Source organism: Callorhinus ursinus, unplaced genomic scaffold (genome assembly GCF_003265705.2).
Source record: "Callorhinus ursinus isolate GAN/ISIS: 27379988/994484 unplaced genomic scaffold, GSC_fseal_2.0 scaffold20, whole genome shotgun sequence".
NCBI classification, from domain to species: Eukaryota; Metazoa; Chordata; class Mammalia; order Carnivora; family Otariidae; genus Callorhinus; species Callorhinus ursinus.
Genome location: NW_027397082.1, coordinates 11,452,946 through 11,471,031, shown reverse-complemented (window position 1 = coordinate 11,471,031; position 18,086 = coordinate 11,452,946). Strand labels below are relative to the sequence as shown.

Genomic DNA, 18,086 nt, shown 5'->3' with positions numbered 1-18,086 from the left:
TTACCATTACTTTATATGGAAATTTTTTTAGTGCTCCCAAACCCAAAAAATAACTTCTCTTAGGCTTTTCTGATACCTTAGAACACATCTTGCTAATGGATGCACAAAATAAATCGAGATAAAGCACAGAGGCTACACAGTCTGGAGCTTTGGCAGCTGATGCTGAGATGCTGAGTGTAGTTCCTGGGGAAGGAGCTTGGCAGGGCCACTCTTGCTACTCAGGGTACACTGTCTCTGTAAAGGTTTACTACAAAACAATCCCTGAATGCTATTTTTGCTTTTCAACCTTTTTTTTTTTTTTTTTTTTGAAAAGCAAAAATCCTCTTCGGATGTCTTTTGGTTAGCGAAAACAGGTAAGCAAGGCAGCAGAACACAAACTTTGGAAAAGCAGCACAAACCTGTACATCAAATTGAATTTTTACCTTTCTTCAAAGACTGTTCACCTTCAAGGCCTTTCAAGATCATTACATATTATCATTTTATTTGGATGATAATAGCATGATTTTTATTTTATGAGCAGAAGCCACAGCAGAGACTCAGACAATAGTCAGTGAATCTCCACAGTCATAATGAAATGTTATGAAGTCGTTGGTGACAAATCATATTCATAAAGTCATTGTCTTATTAGCATAAATATTCTCATCCACATTCACCTATAGGCAAGAGTAAGAAAAGAGTCAGTAAATGACCATGCAGAAAATGTTCTGATGGGGAAATGCAGGGAGAATGAGAGTGAGAGAAGTTTAAGAGTGAAATCTCCATATTCATGCCAGTTAAAAGAGAGTGTATCTTGTAAAATAAAAGTGTGTTGGAGGGGGATGATTAGTAAACTTGACTGTTTCTTTCTGTTCTCTGTTATTATTTCCCTCCTGTGACAAACTTCAGGATGGAGAGCAATGGCAAACCCTATGTATAAATGAAAGAGGGGATTATGTAGGAAATATACTATTCCAATGATCTGGCAACAGTTGGGGACACTGCTTCATGCTGGTATGTTTCAGCCAGACCTCTAGCTGCAAATATAAGTTTCTCTTCTAAGTAAACCTTAGTTCCTGCTATCATCCAAACCTACTCATCAGAATTTCCAATGCTGCCAATCTTAAGAAGGTAGGATAGGAAAGAACAAAAGTTCTGAAATAAAGTATATTCTCATGAAACCAACATAAAGTAGAGTGAAGCAAATGGCTAAAATAAAAGCCAGGAAAAGATAAGAAACTTCAGAACAGAAATAAGGAAGTTCCTCATAGCATTTAGAATGAACAAATATTGAAATGACTGTCCAAGGAGGTTTCATAAGCCCTTTGAGCTAGTTAGCAAATTTTACAGGGAAGTGTGGGCTATCCTTAACATCAGCCAAATGTTTGTAGGGACTTTTGGAAATTAATGGAGAAAAAGAGAAGATTATCATTGGAAATTTAAAGACTCCTGAGTCCACACAAATCCTCAGGCAACTAGCTTTCAACCAGTATGTATTTGACACCTATCTTCTAGATTGCTACGCCACGTACTAAAGATATAAAAATGAAAAGTCAGCATCCCTACTCTCAAAAGTTTAAAAAGTTTGGAGAGGACTGGCTGAGCTTTTGGATGGATACAGCCACCTATGGCAAAAACGTGGGAAAACAATCTCAAATGGTTTAGACAGTCAAATACAAGGCAACAACAGAATCCAAGAATCATCAGCATCTCCACAGCATCGTAAAAGAAAGGAAAACTGGAAGAGAAGGAAATATTAGATTCTTCTTTTATAAAACCTGTTGGAAAGTTTAGTCTTTCTGAATTTGTGTTTGTGTATTTTCTGTGTGTGTGTGTGTGTGTGTGTGTGTTGTCATATTTGGAGACTGAGTTAAATCTTTTCAACTGCCAAATTCTTACCTTGTTTTTTCCTGTTTATTCAAATTTCTATAATATACAAATTTCTGTTTATAAAGCAGGCAAAATTTGAGTTATTATAAATATGATATTGACTTTTTAATTTTATTTTTGATGTAGTATAACATGTGAGGAATAAACCAAAAATGAATAAGACAGGTTTTGAAATGAGACAGACCATGTAATTAATTTCTGTTATTTACTCAGTATATAGCCTTGAACAAGTATAATTTCTGTGAATGTTCCTCATCTATAAAATGGAGGTAATTAGACTTAGGAAGAGTAAGCAAGGTAGTACAGACAAGTGTGGGTATAGTTTCTGGGGCAGAAAATCACTCAAATATTGATGATATTGACCACATTTTATTAAGAAATTATTATATTCATATATATATAGGTAGATAGAGACAGAGAGAGAGAAACATTTTCTTCTTTATTCCTCAGAAAATATCACAAAGCAGGAATAATTATTATCCCATTTTCAAATAAGGAAACCAAGGTTTGCAAAGTTTTGATTACTTTCCCTTTTTAGATAAATCTTTTCCTGGAAGAACTGAAGTATCATATTTGCTTTGAGTTTTTTGGAATTGTGGGGGATAATGTACAGTTTGCAGGTCATATATAGTATGGCCTTATACTTTATCTCCACATGGGGATACTTTTGAAAGAGGGAAAGGATGCTAAATGGATGGGATGCCAAGAAAACATAAACATGAAGTGTTCTGGGTAAAATAGAACTTGTTAGTAGTTATTTGTAATTTTAAACCCCAAAAAAGTATGAAAGAAGGATGTTCTCTGATCACAACAAAACTATAAATAACAAAATTAAATAATACTTCCAAACTACCCAGGGTCAAAGAAGAAATCACAAACAATTAGAAAATATTTTGAATGAAATGATAGTGAAAACCCAACTATCAAAATCTATGGGATGTAACTCATGCCATAGTTAGAAACAAATTTACAGTTGTAATGTTTATATTAGAAAAGAAGAAACCTCTAAAGTCAATGTTCTAATATCTCACCTTAAGAAGCTAAGAAGAAGAACAAATTAAGTCAAAAGTAAAGACAAGGCAATAAAGAGTGAAAATCAATAAAATGGAAAACAGAAAATCAATGAATCCAAAAGCTGGTTCTTTGAAAAGGTCAATAAAGCTGATAAATTTCTAAGTAGACTGATTTTAAAAAAGAGGGAAGAAATAAGTTATCAGTATCAGGAATGAAAGGGGGACATCACTACAGAGCCTACAGATAATATGAACAACTTTTTCTTACTAATTTGACAACTTAGATGAAATGGAAAATTCCTTGAACTACACAAATTACAAAATCAAACACAAAACAAAGTAGCAAATGTTAATAGCCATGGAACTATTAAAGAATTTGATTCATAGGAAAAAATTTTCCACTAGGAAAATCCAAGCCCAAATGGCTTCACTGATGAATTCATTTATGTAAAAAACAAAACCAAAACAATAGAAATTGATTAGTGATGCCTTATACATAGTAGGCTTTTTCCTATTCTTATTTAATCTCTCTGGGCCTTAGTTTCTTCTTGTGTAAACAGGAATTTCTATACCAAAACCTCATAGGCTTGCAAAATGATTAATTATGATACTTGATTTGCAGGCTTTAGCACAGTGCCTGTCATATTGAAGTATTTAATAAGTGCTAATCATTATTAACTTTATTATTTTATCTCAATATTACATGATAGTCATCTAAATATATTAAATCCACCAAATTTTTCTTTTTTCTTCCCTTGAAATGATTTCTCCCAAATCTTGTAACCAAATATGGAAAAACTATGAACTTGGGAAATTATAAAGACAAGTTTAGATGCAGAACAAAACAAAGCCAAACAAACAAGCAAAAGCTTTCACTATCCTTTGTTTAAAAAGAAAAGCCAAGAATCAGAGGAACATTTGTTATAAGACTGGTTCTGCCAGTTACTGCCCATCTAAAACTGCCACCTATAGATTCAGTTCTGCTTTATTTCTAAGATAAATCCAGACTTAGAGCAGAAAAGACTTGTGCATTTTCATCCTTACCTCTTACTCTCCTGCTCTAAACCATGGACCCTTAACTAAGACCAGACCATTCTTACTGGGATTTCCAGAAAGGTAAGATTCAGTACTGACTGTTAGACACCTTTACTCTCCAGTCACATTCCTTTTTATTCTGATACTATTGAATTACTTCTGGTTTCTCAGCTATACTCCAGTCCTGTTCTCTCTGCAGCAATACTTTCTACCACACCCCTACCCAGTACCTCCAGTTTATAAAACATGGCACCTGCATTTGTCCTTTCAAAAATTATACCCTGGAACTGTCCTCAAAACTGATGCACAGCTTTCTTGTTGCAGTCTTGTAGAGCACGTAATGACTCAGAACAAATGTAGCAGTCCTCCAAATGGAATTTCTAAACAAATGGGCTCCACAGACTGATTATTTTAAAAATGTCTCAGTCGCCTAGACACAGATGAGCAAATGCTCTCAGCATCTTTTTGAAATCTTTGGTGAGCCTGCCAGAATGCAATGTTGGTGTTTTTAAGTGCATTGGACAGAGCTGAGTTGATTTTTAGTTTTATCTGTCAAAAAAAATCAATCAAAAAATGGTTTTTATGGGGGCGCCTTGGTGGCTCAGTCGTTAAGCGTCTGCCTTCGGCTCGGGTCATGATCCCGGGGTCCTGGGATCGAGCCCCACATCAGGCTCCCTGCTCCACAGGAAGCCTGCTTCTCCCTCTCCTGCTCCCCCTGCTTGTGTTCCCTCTCTCGTTGTGTCTCTTTCTGTCAAATAATAAATAAAATCTTTTAAAAAAATGGTTTTTATGAACCCATTTGTTAAATGCTCCACACTGTACTGGAAGCTATAGGGGATTAAAAAGAAGAGTAAACCACAGTTTATGACTTCAAAGACTTTACAATCCAGTTGTGGATACACACACACACACACACACACACACACACACACACACACACACACACCATTCACAAAACAAGATTACACAATAAAAAATGAAAAATTAATAATGATAATCTCCACCTATTGAGATCCTACAGGACTGAGCACTTTACAAAGGAGATTCTGCAACCTTACAACTCTGTATTCTCTCTTATCTTTTCCCCATTTTCACAGTTAGCAAAATAGGCAGAACCAAGTCTATCCAATGCCAAAGCTCATGCCCCTTCCTCTAAAAAAAAACAAAACAAACAAAGCAAAATAAAATAAATGCAAAATCCTGGGTTCCTCTTCAGATTCTTATTCTGTTGAGGTCTGGCCTTTGATACCTTTTTCTTTAGGATGTCAGGTGATCTACTGTACAGCCAAGGAGGAGAACTGAACTAAAACAATAGTCACCATATCACCCATATACACAATACATAATATGCAAAGAATATAGGTATTAAGAAAGTTTGGTAGATGATAATTATCAGCAGGAAACCTGGAATGAAACAACTTCCTCTACAACAGATATTTCCCAACCACAAATACTTCAATGTTAATCAACTTGTTCCAAAGTCATAACTTGACTATATAACTTGACTATATGTATATATAAAAGTATATATTTATACATATATATTAATAAGAGATTATATTGTATCTTCACAAGTACCATTTCATTTTAAACATCATAAGAATTAGGGAGTGAGTAGGGGTAGTTACTTTATTTATTTATTTCCTACTGAGAAAACCAAAAGCCAAAATTACTACAGGTCACACAGCTAACCAGTGACTAAACACTGTGCTCATTTCATTATTTCACTCTGGCCCACTCCAATATCCCTACAGCTGAGTGACACTGAGGACTGGCTCCTTATCTGCGTGACCCAATACAAAATGAAAATTCAGAGCTCCTTGTTCAAAACGTGTCCAGAATTTCAAGATAGCAACTGCACAGTATTAAACCAAGTGCAAAGTCCTTCTAACTAACTGCACAGTACATGCCCATAAAGCTGGCCCAATGACACCACTGCAAATTAAACCATAAAATCAATAATTCAAGGAGCTACTAATTGAACAAGGCAAAGGGTACAGACGCATTAAAAATAATCACTTCTCCAGGAAGCACTGCAAAAGTACCTGTGACAGATGCAATCCAAGCTGTATGATCATAATCACCCTCCTCTAAGTAAATTATTCAGATTAGGAAATGCATGCCCATCAGCTTTTGGTGAAATTAGATAAACGCATTTCTTCCCAAGTTACTCACTGAACACATTAATATGCATTTTTCCCAAATGTAATGAATTGATATACTTCAGATCGTGACAAGGTGAAGGCATCAGAAAGTTGATTCAAGAGCAGAAAAACCATCAAATTAACTTGTAGCTTTCAGCAAACCCACTCTATTTGGCCTATGCTTCCAGCATGTCCTTTCAGAATAAACGGCTTCAGAAAGGGAGCTAGGCAGATGCTTTCACAACAGAGTAAGAGCTGAAATAAACACCTGACAGTGCTGGCAATGAATAGCAGATGTTCTCAGGGGACCTGGGATCCGTGGTTTGAATTCCAAGAGTAACATGATCTTCTGGAATGTAGAAAAACCCACTGTTGTCTGTAACTTCTGTAGAATCCCTCAACACTGTAAAACTAATTGGGTTGAGAGCCAGCTCCATTCCTTGTGAAGGAACAGTGAGGAACCAGCACATTCCCCTTCTTGTCTCTTATCCGTACTTCAATCTTAGAAAATCTCTGAAAACTGGAAATTCCATCAAGAAAACTCCAGAATGAGTTTTGAACCAGAAAATGTGTAATTAGGAAGTGGAGGAGGGAAGGAAAATTCCTAAATGAATAAAATGTGTCTTTTTTCATTCAAAATAAGATAAACGTGATCTAGAAAAAAAAGAAAAAGCATTTAAATCTATCAAACATGAACAAGGGAAAAGTTACAGAAATGTTTCTTTTATTCTTCAAAACAAACATCTACAGATTACAATTTCTTATTGGGCAGCAATCATCTACACCATTTGGTAGTAAATATAAAGAGTTGCCCTTCCTGGAGTTCAACCAATCTGTATTCCAACCCCCAATATGGGTGAGCTTGATTATGGATGTTAGGTTCTTTTGATCTGTAAGTAACAAAACTAACTTAAGCAAATAGGAAATGATACCAGGGTTTATTACTAAATCCAAGAAATAGTTGTATATCCAGGTCATAGGATCGGGCTTGGGGGGGGGGGCGTGATCAGGACAGCTCCAAGGACCTCAAATGGACTTTGTGGCTCTCTCCTCTTGGTCTCTTCCATCACAGCAACTTGGTCTCTGCTGAAAGATTCAGTGGAGTTCATGTAGAGAATATATCCACACTCGAAACTCTTTTAATGCAGGTGTATTAAGTTGAATGCATTTTATTGATAAGTATCACTTGCAGCTCACACAGCCAAAGGTACTAAAATGTTCACAAATACCCAAAAGATTTTGAACATGAATGTTAGTTCTAGGACAGGAGAGTGTTATTTTCAGGCTCCTTTCACTTGCCCTCCTCGTGAGCGGACAAGAAATACATTTGAGTGATTGAAGATGAAAAGAACTTTTGTACTATGGGTGTGCTTAACTAAGGACAAGTGTTTCCCCGGAGATTATCACAAGGAACTAGCACAGCATAGTGATATAGATATGGATTTTCTGAGACACAGCTGGGTTCAAATCTGAAATGATCCATTCCCTAGCCAGCTATTTGAGACTGGGAAAGGTACAAACTATTTATGAATTTTAGTTTTTAAATAATACCATTTTTCTCTGAATATTAAGATAATGCAAAGTCGTTCTGGAGATGTGAAAAACATAGGAAGTTTCAAGGCATACACTGTAATTGTCCTGTAATCTCATCTCCTGGGCCTGCAAGTTAAAATTGCAATCAAATTCTTATAAATTTCTAATCTGTGCCTATATGAACATATATATATATTCCCCATAATCACTGTTTTGGCTGCATCCCACAGATTTTGAAGTTCTGTTTCATTTTCATTCACCTAAAACTATTTTCCCTGGCAATTTTTTCCTAGACCCATTAATAATTCAGAAGTGTGTTCCTTAATTCAAAGTTTCAGGGATTTCCAAGATATCTTCCTGTTATTGGTTTCTAATTTACTTTTGTTGTGGTCACAGAACATTCTCCATATGATTTCAATCTTTATAATTTACTGAAAATTATTTTATGGTTCAGCATGTGGGCATCTTAAGTGTTCCGTGTGCACTTGAAAAGATTGTTTTTTCTCTTCGCCGTGCACTATAAACATCAATTAGTTTGGGTTGGTTAATAGTGTTGTTCAGTCTTTTATATTATTACTGTTTTCCTGTAGCAATTATTAAATCAAATTTTAGATTAATATTTTGAAATCTCCCATCATAATTATAGGTTTATCTCTTCCTCCTTTAATTAATGCCAAACTTTGCCTATGCATTTTCAATCTATGTTATTAGGCATACACATTTAGCTTTGTTATGTTTTGTTCATAAATTAACCTTTTGTCTTTATGAAATTTTCCTCTTTGTCCCTGGAAATCTTCCTTGGTGTGAAGATGATTTTTTTCTGATATTACAGTTACTCTAGCTCTCTCAAGATTACTCATTGTATTAGATGTTTTTTAATATATTTTCAGTCCTTTTCATTAAACCTATCTCTGTCTTTTTATTTAAGTGTTTCTTGTAAATTCAATATAACTAGATCTTTGTTTGAAAGCCAATTTTACAATCTCCACTTTTAATTGTGTATTTAGATCATCTAGTTATCAACATTGTCATGTGTAAACCTACTATCTTTGCTCTTTATTTTCTACACATTAAATCTTTTCTTTGTCTCTTTTTTCGTGCCTTCTTTTGAATTAATAGAATGTTACTATATTCCATTCTTGCTCCACTTTGGCTCCTTAATTATACATCCTTGTTTCATTTTGTCAGTGGTGGCTCTGGGTTAAAATATGCATCTTTAACATATGACTGTTGTCTTCAAATACTACAGCCCTTCATGTATGATATAAGAACCTTAGAACAAGATCCTTTCACTCCCTCCCTGGTCCTTCATGCTGTTGTTAGACATTTTAACAAGAACTTAATACAAGATATATTCTCCCCAGGTTTTGTACCAAGTCCCTTTCCCATAAGTAGTATGTGAAAAGTACCAATTTTCAACATCCTTACCAACCCCTTAGAATTGTCACATTTTAAAATTTGTGCCAATATGATATTTATGAAATAATACATCATGATTGTTTTACTTTGCATTTCCCAAATAAAATTCTTGAGGCTCAGCATCTTTTCATTATTTGTTGGCCATTGTATTTCCTTTCTGACAGTGAAAAGTTTATATATATTATACACATTTCCATGAAGTTGTCTTTTTCTTGTTGATTTGTGAGTTTTTATTTAATAGACTCTAATATTTATCCTCTATTTTATTCATTACAAATATTATCCTTGTCTTCACCTTTTGACTTTGTTTTCTGAATTTTTAGATAGTTTTTTTTAATTTAGTGAAGTCAAATTTCTTAATATTTTCCTTTATGGTTTGGGCTTTTTAGATCATTAAAATAAATTCTTCCCAGTTCTAATAAAATGAATTAATTCCTGGATTTTCTTCTAAATGTTTAAAAATTTTGCTTTTCACATTTAAGCCCTTAATCATTCAGAATTTAAACTTTCTATTACCTTTTGTTCTGCTTTTTATGCACCCTACATACAAGCACATTCCAACATTGCATTGCATCCCTTTTTACCTCAATCCTGACTTTTTTATAGTTCAGCTTAGTTACCCCTTCCTTCATGAAGCTTTCCTTGACTACTCCAGCCCTCAATGACTTTCCCTCCTCAACTTCCTAAGACATTTATCACTGAGCTTTGCTATTAATTGATGCCTATGCATGGCTGAGAATTAGAAGGCTCTGCAACATTCAGGCAGATAATCTTAATGAATCAAGAGGGCCAGAACTGAAGCCTATAAACAGAATGGAGAATGGAATAGCACAAGTCTTATTTCAAGGGGAGGTGCTACTCAGCCCTGTCAATTATTTCTGTGTGGTACATAAGCTCAACATGGCCAAGTCTCTTTCTCTCTTTTTTACAATAGAACCTAGAAATGTAAAATTTTTTATGTGAGATATCCTGACATTTAAATATTGCCAACTCATTTCAAGATATTTTTAAAGCTTTATGTATGTGTATTTCAGGAGTGGATGGTTATCTCCTGGTCAGATTCAGTCATCCCACTACCAATCTCTAACCTCTGGTTTGATTGTTTTTTATTAGTTGATCAGTTTAATCATCTCTTCAATTAAATCATAAATCTCTGAGTATAGGAACACCTACTTTGTAACCACCACAGAAGCTGTCACAGGAAGAAGCTTATGATAATTGCTCTGTAAACCTCTGACTGACTGTTGATTGACGGGAGACATCATTTGTACACCCTGCGCCAAAGTCCTGTCCACACTGAGGTGCTAGGAAGAGGACTGGAGCAGATCCCACAACAAGGCACTATGACCAAGATGGCTGCCCACCCAGTGACTGTCATTCCAGTAAGGCATGCTTAGAAAATAGATCTTCCCAAAGCCAGGTCATTTCTTCCCAGGACTGGGATGCCAGGAGGGACACATTCTGGACAATCTGCCAGGATAAATTCAAGAGTTTTTAGGTACCAGTGGTCTACGTAGTATAAAGAGCAGATGCCCAGTCCCTAGAGACACAAACAGGAGTAGAGAGAAGTAGGAAATGCCTCCAACCCCTTCTTCATCTTTTAGGAGAATAAAATCCTGCCTCTGAGGAAAGTTGTGGTATGACCATTGTTTATTTGTAATTCTGGGTCCTTACTCTGAGAATCACCAACCTCACAGTATCAAGTTCACTTACAGCCTGAAGAATGAACCCAAGGTCCATCTCTGTAGCGAAGGTAGGCTTCAATCAGGAACCAGACACTCAGATTCAAAGCTTCAGTGTATCCCTGAAGAGCTCTAGCTGAGGTGCTTGACCTCTCTGACTCTCTGTCTTCTCACCTTTAAAATAAGAACATTCAAATTACAACTCCCTCTTAGAGAAGCAGTATTGGGGCGGTAAGGAGCACAGACTCAAGTAAGACAAGAATTTTAACCTACTAGTTGAGTGACCCAGAGAAAGTTACTTAACTGACCTCCCTGCGCCTGAGTTTCCACACCTACAAAATGAGGATATATAGAATATATCTGACTGTGTTCCTTTGGAGACCAAATGACATTCTGCATGTAAAGCTCACTACAAATGATAGGTTTGAGTTCATGGGTGTGTGAGAAATTGGTGACTGTAAGGCATCATTATTATAGGATCTTCTGTTCCATTCTCCAGAACAAAAATATCCCCCAAACAAAGTGGCCATTCCACTGTTACTGTGTTTTGTTATTGTTATTCCTTCCTCAAGACTGCAGGGTCACGTGAAGGAAAACTTCTTAGTAGGATCTATTTCTGTTGAAAGGTAATGTGTTCCCTCCTCTGAGGCTACACAACTTTCACGCTCCGTGCCTCATGCCCACCTGGAAACAGGCCCAGGCAAAAGCACTTCTGTGGCTAGGAAGAAAATCTTCAATGATGCTTCAAAATATAACACAAAAAAAGTCCTAAAAGTTACTAAAGTGCACATCTGAGCATGTGTCTCTTTGCTGCACAGTGTCTGAATGCTCCCCCATGTACCTCTCCATATCTCTGTAAACAGCTTTCTTTTTTTTTTGTATTTTATTTTATTTTTTTTGTTTTTTATTGTTATGTAAATCACCATATATTACATCATTAGTTTTTGATGCAATGTTCCATGATTCATTGTTTGTTCATAACACCCAGTGCTCCATGCAGAACGTGCCCTCCTCAATACCCATCACCAGGCTAACCCATCCCCCAAAGAGGCTCCCTTCGCTCAGGATTCAGCTGCACTCACCTTCAGAGCACGGTGCCTTCTGATTTAAAATCCTGCTTAACAAAGAGGGGCACCTGTGGGGAAGGTCTGTGGAGGGACAGTCTATTGCCTACTTGCAACTCCTGCCTCTAGAGAAGTCCTGAAAATCTGAAGGTCTTCCACCCATGTAGACAGACTCATATTTAGTCAAGAGAAAGGTAAATTCTCAGATGGTCCTTGGGAAGCATTACTGCACGTGGCGAGTACCTAGAGCTCAGTAGGTACTCACTAAATACTTGTTGAAGGAATGAATTGTTTTTTAGCAACCTGAACAGGTAATCCAGAGGGCTCTCTCAGCCAGTTAAAAGATGCACAAAAAGTCAATGAAGATACTTTCTGAGGTCACTGACTTTCTCACCAGGGGAACCCTCCTGTGCAGCAAAATACTCATGGAAAAGATAGAGGTAAGGGATATGCTGATGTTCCCAGTAAGAGATAGGTAAAGAAGATATACAACACATTATGTACCCTGAGCCTATTTAAGGAAAGATTAATCTTTAAAGATAATGGGGGTTGGATTGCCTGGAGAAGCTAAAGACAGGAAAGATAGAATCCTCCCAGAATTTTATTTTATTTTAAGTAGGCTCCAAATTGGGCTTGAACTCATGACCCTGAGATCAAGACCTGAGCTGAGATCAAGAGCCGGATGCTTAAATGACTGAGCCACTCAGGTGCCCCAAAAGCCTCCCAGAATTTTGGAGCAGGGATTGGCCCTGGAGACTGTCCGGCCTAACCCTCTTATTTTGTAGTTGGAAACCTGGTGCCCAGAGAGACAAGCAGGAATACATCCAGTCCCTTAAATGACCAGTGATAAATTGGGATCAAGAACCTCAGCTTATATCCTCATCATTTGTCACCCTTTCCAAGTTCCGAGGCTCTTTACCTCCCTCTAGAATGGCTTTGAGCAGAGCAAAGACAAACTAGTCAACTTCACTAACCAGTGTATGGACCTTTATAGCCCTGGGGACTCCGTTTCCTCGAATCACCCAAACCTTTTAATAGAATGATCCAAACTTCCTTTCCTTTGGGAATCGACAAGAAACCCTCCCTTTCCACACAGGCCCACTATTTAGAACATGGGTGAAATGGTCACAAGCTTTATGCAAACCTTATTGTTAGCAAGAGGAGTTTGAGATTAACTCGTTATTACTTACCCTCTGACTCAGGATGATGAACTCCTGGTGATGTAGCAGGGGAGTATCAGGTGCCCGTACTTTCTGATGAAATCAAATCTCTTCCTGAGAGTTTGGAAGCAGAAAAAAATACATATATAACAAACAGTTTCTTCAGTAGGGTGCCCCCCAAAATGTCCCAGGAGTAATCCTAAGGTTTACGTAGCATGTGTTTTTATAAATCAGTCATCATTTAACTTTGTTCAAGCAAACTGCCAAATTGATGCTGCTATCAAGGTGATTCAATAGCCTTTTTTATCTGCCCCAGAATCCCAGTTATCTCTTACACACCATACTCTCTCTGCCCCCACCCTGCCCTCCACACACATTTGCAACTGCCTCTCTTGAAAGCAACAGGCTGCCACCCACTGGCAAGAAATCAGCCATGAGGCTCCACAGGCGACCCTTGAGAAGAAAAATGTCAGGCTAAAATTTGTTGGTTCTTAAAAGGTGCTTCTTAGAAAGTGACCCTCAGAGAAATGTTACCAGGATTTAGTTTGCTAGGACATGAAAAGAAAATATATAAGAAAAAAAAAAAGAACATCAAAGCAAAACCTATAAGAGAAAGAATTTTTCCTCGCTGATTCTGCCACTTTAAGTTCAGCACTTACAGGCACAGCATGCTTTCTTCTGCATTTCCTTTCTCCCAAGAACAGTAAAAAAAAAAAAAAAAAACCTCAGGATTGAAAGACTTTACTATACCTCTAGAATCCCCCGCCCTGACATCAGGACTTCATCTAGCTGCCCAGTCTGCTCAAATAGGTGCAGCGATTTTGGACTTGTAACCCTCCTGAGAAGCTCATCCCATGTTTATATATGTCTACTTTACATTCCTGCGTGGTGAACAGAAAAAAATCAGTGGAAATCCCAACTAGTAAACAAAATAAGGGAACAATGTTATTCTCACTAGTAATCACAGAAATGAACTTTAAAACATTAACGTGCTGTTTTTCACCCAGGAGGATAGTAGAAATATTTGTCATTGATAATACCTCCCACATAAACAAAGATGCAATAAAATTAGCACTTACTTACACATATACTGCTGGTAGCAATACAAATTGTTACCACTTTTTAGGAAAGCACAGTGATATACAGAGTTCACACTCTTTGACCCAGTGGACACGGTTCTCGGAATATTCATCAAAAAATAACGCAAGGGAAAAAGAAGTTATACACACAAATATATCCACTGCAGGTTTGTTTTGAAATGACCTACTTTTCTAACAGGTCAGAGATATGTAACATTACAGAATTCGCTTACAGTACAATGTTAGATTTAAAAAGCACAATGCTGTAATCAGCCAGAATCTTCCTTATAAGCACTAGAGATCCACTTTCGTTAGTTTCACCCCAAAAAGTATACACTTAGGTAATTCCCTGGGACCCAAAAAAACCAGGGAGGGGGCCACCTGGCCAGGAATGTGATACGCTAACCCCAGGAAGATACAGTGGATGTCGCTGCCCAAGCCCAAACACCCATGCCTGCAGGGCTGGCAGCCTCAGCACCAGGACATAGAGTCATGGGCTCTGCTGCCTCCCCACCTGGCACAGCCATCCGGTGCTCTGTCTCTGCATCTTCCCATCAGCCGCTTTCAGTTCAGGTCTGAGGTGGGGTGTGGGTGACCATTTGTGAGCTTCAGGAGATGCTGGGAAAGTGAGGCCCTGGCTTTTGCAGATGTGACAGTGATTTAGAGGGTCCCCCAAAGATTTTTGCCAAAAAAGATTTAATGCTGAACGATCAGAAAGTAATGAAAATGGCCCACCAGAAACAAACAAAAAATATTATATTATGATCACAACCAGTAAAAATGATTTACACTAGGGAAGGACTGAAAGAGACTAGAGTCACACATAGAAGCTTGGGTGATTTTTTTTCTTTTTTCCTAATGGCTTATATTCCTAAATTAAATGTCCTATTAAAATGCAAACTATTTGTATTGCGCTCTTAGAGCAGCCATAACTAATTACCACAAACTGGGTGGCTTAAAACAGCAGACACTTGTTCTCTCACAGGTTGGAGGCCAGAAGTGGGGGACTGAGTCGCCAGCAGGGCCATGCTCCCTCTGAAGGATCCAGGGCAGAATCCTTCCTTGACTCTTCCTAGATTCTACTGGTTGCTAGCGACCTTTGACATTCCTTGGCTTGCTGCCAGACCACTGCAATCCCTGCTTCTGTTGTCACATGGCCTTCCTCCCTCTGTGTTTGTCTAAATTACCCTCTAATCTGGTATGCCTTCATCTTAACTTGGTTATTTCTGCAAAGACTCTATTTCTAAATAATGTGCCATTCACAGGTTCCAGGCAAATATGAATTTTAGGGGTTACATTTTTCAACCCAGTGCAATATTCTAGAGATGCCTTTCTTTTGTTGAAGCAAAAATCGAGCTTCTCTCATCAGGGATTGGACCTTTAGTTCTTTGAAACCCAAACATGCCTTCCATTATATCACCTAGCATTGGGCGCAGTACATATTAACACAGAGTAAACACTTGATGAGTAAGAGAGACAAGGAATATATTAGGCATGGAGGGAAAATGCATAAATTCAAAAGAAATAAATAAATGAATCATTCTATATGGAGCTCATTTTCTTTAAGATTTTATATATTTACTTGAGAAAGAGTGAAAGTGAGAGAGATCACAGAGGGAGAGGGAGAAGCAGACTCCCGGCTGAGTGAAGAGCCCAATGCGGGGCTCAATCCCAGGACCCTGGGATCATGACCTGAGCTGAAGGCAGATGACGCCTAACCGACTGAGCCACCCAGGCGCCCCTATATGGAGCTCATTTTAAAATCTTCCACAACCTCAGAGATAATTTCTTCAATCTCTTCATAATCAATTCCAATATCATCATCATCATCATCATCATCATCATCTACTAAAGGATCTGACAAAAATCACATCTGCATGTCCTTCTCATCAGTATCACAGTAAGGACTGCTTCCTAAATAGAACCCATAACAACAACAAAACAAATAATCCATTACCTTGAGCCAAAGTCTCTCAACTCAAATTTAAGGTAACATTAAGAAAAGCTATAAAATAGATAATTTCATTGATAGGTGATCTTCATGTTTTGAAAAGATAGACAGATAAATGGGTAAGTATGGTGAGACAACAGGTTAGGCAAGGTAAGCAGTCTAGGAGTGTTGAGTGGGTTGGGAAGATATGTGTGTAGGTGAATAGATACGCAGTGCAGATTAGCAGAATAGTAGATAAAATTTACCTGTAGCCTATCTGCATTTCCCATTTTCCATTTTCCAAGTTTCTTAAACTCCCAGATGACAATACCCTGGGAAAAAGCAAAAAACAGGAAAGGGCTATATTGTGACAGGTTGGGCTTTGGGAATCTGAGCACAGGTTAAATTTATTAGAGGGTAGAAAGGCAAACGCTAGCCACTTGGCACCAGCAGTCATAAACTCAAAGCATTCCAAGTATCATGCCCTTACCACACAGCACATTTCAGTTCTTCACTCTCAGAATCCTTAATTACCCATCACTGTATGGGCTCTTTGATTTCTCATAGTCATTCCTTTATCCCCACTTCAGGAAAACTGAAATCCAGCTCCTGGGAGCCCTCTTGCCTAGCTGTTTGGGAACAGACATCAGCAGCAAAGAGCAAAAAGGGCAGACTTCTATCAATTCAAGGGCTCCAAGGCTCTGAGTTACTTCACGCTTGCTACTATAATCCTATTTGAAATGCTCCCAGGAAGCTCACGGTAGCTCGCAGGGACCCCAAGAGTAATTACTTTTATACAATGAATAACAGTCCTAATTTATTACTGTGCACAACAGTATGTGCCTATTTTGTTGAATAAACATAAGCTCACCTCAGATACCACTGAGGAACATGGAGATATTTCCACAGAAGCCCCTGTCCTGCATGACTACACCCGGAGAAAGAAAAAGTAATTCAAAATAGGCCAACACATTAGTTTTGCAATCTATAAAAGTTATCAACATGCTCAGATACTGTCCCAGACACTCAAAGATAGGTCTTTACTTCTCTTGAGCTACTTATAATCTCAAGAGGCAACATTAGAGAGAGAAAATAAGATGAAGACATATATCAGGAACAAAACATGTGTCAATTAGAATGTATTTATTAGGCAGTTAATATTTAAAAAGCTCATGAACAGGGGCTTAAATAATAAAGACATTTGTGTTTACATCAACAGGGAGTTTGAAGGCAGGAGATTCAGTGGAGCAACCCAGTGTCATCTTCAAAAACCTATGTTCTTTGTGTCCTCTGTTCTGTCATCCTCAGAGTATTGGCTCTTCATTCTTAGGTTTGAGCCTTCACCATTGCAAGATGGTGGTCAAAGTTCCAAACTCATTCAAGGCAAAAAGACAATAAAACCATCTATGGACCTAAACAAATGTCTCTAGTCTTAAGGTCAAATAAGGGATAATTCCATTACATCTGTAAATATTTCCCAGGAAATTCGTGGACAGTTTCCTCCCATCCCCCACTCCAATTAATAAGAACGAAGAATTTAACCATGCAGAGGCAAAACTGAAAATAAAGCCAGTTTGCATTATAATGCAGCAAAAATAGTATTACTTAGTACTTATGGGTATTTATCCATAGAAAACAAAAATGCTGACTCAAAAAGATATATGTACCCCCATGTTCATTACAGCATTATTTATAAAAGCCAAGACATGGAAACAAACCAACTCTTCACTAATAGCTTAATGGATAGAGAAAAGTACGGTATATATATATATACATATATATATGTATATATATATGAATATTATTCAGCCATAATAAAGAATGGAATCTTGCCATTTGCTACAACATAGATAGACCTTGAGGGCATTATGCTAAGCAAAACAAGTCAGACAGTGAAAGGCAAGTATCATATGATTTCATTTATATGTGGACTCAAAAAAAAAAAGAAAGAAAGAAAGAAAGAAAAAATATTCATAGTTACACAGGACATATTGGTGGTTGCCAGATGCAGAGTGGCCAAAATGGGCAAAGGGGGTCAAAAGGTACAAATTTCCAGTTATAAAATAAATGTCATAAGGATGTAATGTACTGCAAGGTGACTATAGTTAATAATATTGTATTGCGGGTGCCTGGGTGGCTCAGTTGGTTAAGCGACTGCCTT

The 18,086-nt window shown here is 37.5% G+C and overlaps 1 long non-coding RNA gene across 1 annotated transcript in view; it reads right to left on the bottom strand.

The window, feature by feature from the left end:
• Positions 1–13,032, bottom strand: part of LOC141374684 (uncharacterized) — a 30,238-nt gene extending 17,206 nt beyond the window's left edge. Inside the window, exons 1-2 of the long non-coding RNA XR_012381768.1 lie at positions 12,933–13,032; positions 10,724–10,850 (exon numbers count right to left, since the gene is read on the bottom strand). This is a non-coding gene — a long non-coding RNA (uncharacterized lncRNA). The remainder of the gene's footprint in view (positions 1–10,723; positions 10,851–12,932) is intronic.
• Between the last annotated feature and the right edge of the window lie 5,054 nt (positions 13,033–18,086).